This window comes from Amblyraja radiata, chromosome 17 (assembly GCF_010909765.2).
Source record: "Amblyraja radiata isolate CabotCenter1 chromosome 17, sAmbRad1.1.pri, whole genome shotgun sequence".
NCBI classification, from domain to species: Eukaryota; Metazoa; Chordata; class Chondrichthyes; order Rajiformes; family Rajidae; genus Amblyraja; species Amblyraja radiata.
In genome coordinates this window covers 44807459-44812119 of record NC_045972.1, presented here as the reverse complement: position 1 = coordinate 44812119, position 4661 = coordinate 44807459, and the positions used below count along the sequence as shown (strand labels likewise).

Here is a 4661-nt window from a genome sequence, read left to right as displayed (position 1 = left end):
TTTTTTACAGGCTCTGTATTCTTGAGAGGTAGAGAGGGTAATCTTCAAATAAGGATATCAATAATATCGCAATCTGTTAAGTCAAATCTAAAGACACAAAATGCTAGAGTAACACAGTGGGACAGGCAGCTTCTCTGGGATAGAAGGAATGGGTGACGTTTCGGGTCGAGACCCTTCTTCAGACTAATCTAAAGACTCATCCTTGGTTTTCCCCCCCGCAACAGTACACAGGTGTTCATCATATTGTTTACAGTGTACCATGTTTACACATTCTGTTGTGTTGCAGCAAGTAAGAATTGCATTGTGCTATCTGGGACATATGACAATAAAACACTCCTTGTATCCATCCTGCGTTGAAATCTTCACTTTTTTTGCAGAACATAAAACGTGTCCCCCGCCGTAACCATCACCAAAGTCGGTCTCTGCTCACCAGCATCAGAATGCGATTCGCTCAATTACAGAGGACTTAAACACTGTAATTAAATGATTAAAAAAAAATTAAAGGTCAGTGTGTAGATGGCCACTGGGAATTGACTGTGCAAATAAATGCCAAACGGAAGAACTTATCAGGACTATTTACACCTCAAGGCGTGCGATTCCTTCCTGAGTAAACGCAAAATGCGCCGAGACAATTCGCATTTAAATTTCAAGAGGCGCAAACATTTCAGAAGGAATTTAAAATATTTTAATCGCTGAGAATAAACTACGCCTCATGAAAAAAAAAAAAAGTGTATCAAATGTTTAGATGTTATGCAACACTGCGTTTAATCAGTATTCCTTTTCAATAACGGGTGATACGGAAATAATACTAAATGGGGATCACTAACTGTTCTTTAGATTTCCTTTATAACAAGAACATGAACCGAACTGAATGCCGTCTAATCTCCTACGTATAGATGTTATTATTTATAAAGTGGCATGTTGATAGATTTTATTTCAACTCCGAGCAACAAAAATAGTTTGCACCTCAACACAGTCGCTTTCATTAGGTTTTTGTTTAAATTAAGGCAACACCGTCGTGTAACCGCGTTATAAACCCACCAAGACAGTATTACTCAAATCGCTTAGTGAAATGTATTAATTTATTTTTTTTAAATGAATTCTTATAAAGTATTATGGAACACCGATGTACAAAACGAAAGTGCGTGAAAACAATTTTCGGATGGAGAACTCAAAAATAAAAATTGACCAATTTTCTTCGTTTTAAAAAAGAAATATTTAAAAAAATCATTGAATATCCCACATTGTGAACAAAATATCCTTTCTGTTCATTAAATTTGTCAAAGGGCAAAAATAAGAACCGAATTTAGCAAGAACTTGTTTTGCATGGAAACTAGTTGGGGACTGACTGGAGAAGAAATAGTGTAATATTTACTTCCAAGTTTTAAAATTGCGTCTTTTGAGATGGGGGGGGGGGGGGGCGCTGAAGGTAGAGGTAGTTCAGAAGTTTATGTTTAACAATACATAAATTATTCTTTCCCGTGACAGTTTATCTGCAGATAAACACAGCCGGATGCTGATCAATTCACGGACAAACAAAAGTCTTCTATTCATCCCCCCTCCCTCCTTTGAATGCCAAAGAGACAAAACAAAAAAAGGGAACGAGAATACTCGGAGCATTTGCAAGGATCATTTAGCATCTAGTCCTGAAAATATTGCGGGAAGTTTGTCTCGTTGTAAAACCCAAAGACGATGCCGTGCTCGAATTAACAGTCAGTCAGTCTCTGCGTTGCAGGAAGTGCAACCAAGTGTAAAATTAAATGCAGCTGTCGAAAAAGGGGGGGGAAGAGAAAAAGATCACTCCAATAAAAGAATTTCACTGTTCAAGGCAAATACCTGCGGTTTCATTAGTATAAAGGTTGTGCGATCCTTATTGGGACTCGTAGATCTTAAGTTGCAACAGGGAACGAGACAATATTTCATGGACATGTTTGTGAAGTGGAGAGAATAAAAAGGCATTATTGGAACAGGGCTTCAGTGTTTATTTCTGCCCGATGTGATTGGCCTGGGTAATAGGAAAGCAAACATGAAAATGTGGTATAGATTTTTAGCCTCATTAAGGAAGCGCTCACCATTTAGCGTCAGCCGATCAATTATAATCAAGAGGAAAGACAGAAGACATTATTATAAAAGGAATCAGCCGCTGCTACTATTCCGTTACTGGAGAGAGATTGGGCTGAAGGCGACGCGGTCCACTTTTAAACAGGAGATGGGGGAAAAAATTAACTTTCCACAATTTTTTTTGCAACAAAGTTAGTTGGCTGGATGGGAGATGTGATCAGACTCCTAGCGCGTCGTTTAAAAGCGGCAGCAATTATAATCCCGTGTCGTTCAATCCACTTTTATTTCAGTATTTGTTTTAACTGAATGCTCACAATATCCACCACGTCTACCTGTAACACGAGATCTGTCCTAACCTGCAAGTGGTTTGAATGTCCGAGTTGCATCAAGCCATTTTTGTTTTAATGCATGCAATTGATTCGAGCACACATGCACAGCGTTTCTGCAAATAAATCAGCGAGTTTTTCCTTTAGGAAGTGAGAAGTTTTTGGGGGGGGGGGGGGGAAGAGGAAGAATTTTAAACACAAGGCGTTGCTTTAAATTAAATATAATATAAAATCTCTAGATTTTTGGAGGTAGATCAACTTGTAAATATGCGATTCATTGCAATTGCTCTTTCGTTTTCACCATCAATAATCGAACCCGTTTTCTTTAATAGGACAGTTCCAAAAAAAAACAGATTTGAACCGCGGTTCCAATGTGTCCCAGTACTGCCGTCATTAAGTTGACTGCAGCAACTCTAATGGGGCGCACCCCTTAATCATTGATAAACGCGGAACGATGCCTGCCTGCATTCCACCGCAGACCTCATTTAGTCAACTCGCGGGTGTAAATTAAAGAATAAGATACAAAATGCTGGAGTAACTTCAGCGGGACAGGCAGCGTCTCTGGCGTTTTTCTGTCGAGACCCTTCTTCAGACTGAGAGGGGGGGTATTGTGCCTATCTTCGGTTTAAAACAGCATCTGCAGTCCCTTCCTACAGGCTGTAAATTAGTCGGAGATAACTCTGGTTATTGCATTCACTGGGGAAATAATTTGTAGAGATATTCCAGGTTTAAGAAAACAACGGGGTTCACAGATGCATCAGATGGCAGCAACAATCTTTCATCATTGACAATACATCGATATTTGGCAACAAGGCGGGCGGGCTGGCGGACGCACGGTGTGTGCTGGCTGGAGTAACTCAGCGGGTCAGGCAGCATCCCCGGAGAACATGGACAGGAACTGCTGGTTCACCCAGGAAAGATACAGAGTTCTGGAGTAGCAGCTGGTCGGGCAGCATCTCTGGAGATGACGTTTCGGATCTGCCCTTTTCTTGCCCTGCAGTAATATTTCATTTTTAAATACCATTTCCAACCCAAGAAACGTGTTATATTGATCAGATTCCTCCCCCACTCCCCGCCCGCATGTTTGACTTAAATAACATTATATTGGACTGCTTCACAAATACCGCGCATTTGTTGTTTTTTTAAGGGTTTTTACGCACGCGGGTTGCGGCGACAGCACGATAACTAATTTCAGAGATAAGCGAGAAAACAAATAGCCAGCACAAAAGCAATTATCAGGGCCAAAAATCCAGCTCCTCCCATCAATAGTGAGTGAAGGACGGAAGAAACACGATCTAATCGATACTGTAATTAAAGATCCGACCAGGCTAGCAGGGAGCGAGAAGCACGTGAAGAATGTATAATCTTGTTCCACTGAGCACTTTATGGAGGGGAGAGAGAGGGGGAAAAAAAATCATTGAAGAAATCTCCCACTGTCTCCTTTCATGTCAGTCCAGGGCGAACAGCAAGCTGGAGACAGCCAGCCCCCAAAACTATTGGCAATAAGACCCTGTTCTCGTTTTTTTTTCTTTCTCTTATCCATTAGAAACAGCAGCAAGAATTCTTTCCAAAAAATGGAAGGGAAACAAAAAAAGTGAGCGTTTTGGTCCAATTCCCCCACGGTTGCCTTGATAGCAGACGGCAGCGAAAATACCCCAATCAATTGGATCAATATTAAAACGCAGTTTGATTAAGTTGCCAAACATGCTGCACAATCTACAAGGCTTGAGGAGGCATCTCTTTAACAAAGAGGATGACATTTTGGTCCCGGGTATTCACAGTACATTAATCCATAAAATATAAACGCACACACACTCTTAAATTGGGTGGTAAACAGCAAAAATCAGAGACAACACGGAGCTACTCTATCAAATTGGTACAAGTTAATAACAATATATTTTTTTATAACTACCGACATTATTAAAAAGTGTGCACGGGATTTCTTTTGATCTGTCATTTTAAATATTTCACTTCTTTCATTTATTAAAGTTGGGATCTATTTCTAGTGAGCTTCACACATGTTGAAACAGTACAGTTATCCAAAACTCTGGAGAGAGAGAAAAAAAATAATCACATTTTTGCATTGTTTTTTTTAAGAATGTTTTAAGAAAACTCAGTAGTTTTTTTTGTTGTTTTAAAAGCATAAAATCGAACAGCTGGCTTAAAAACAAAATCTTTTACAAATTAGACACTTACCCAACATAATTGCATTAGGGGGGGAAATAAATTGCAGAGGAAGTCTCCGGAGAAAGCAAAAATACACACACTTCAGAA

The 4661-nt window shown here is 39.7% G+C and overlaps 1 long non-coding RNA gene across 1 annotated transcript; it reads right to left on the bottom strand.

Moving 5' to 3' along the window:
* Positions 1 to 211: 211 nt before the first annotated feature.
* On the bottom strand, positions 212 to 1939 carry LOC116982960. Its single transcript, XR_004414579.1, has 2 exons — positions 1837 to 1939; positions 212 to 473 (listed from the first exon to the last, which is right to left on the bottom strand). It is a non-coding gene; the product is annotated as an uncharacterized LOC116982960 (long non-coding RNA).
* Positions 1940 to 4661: the final 2722 nt, after the last annotated feature.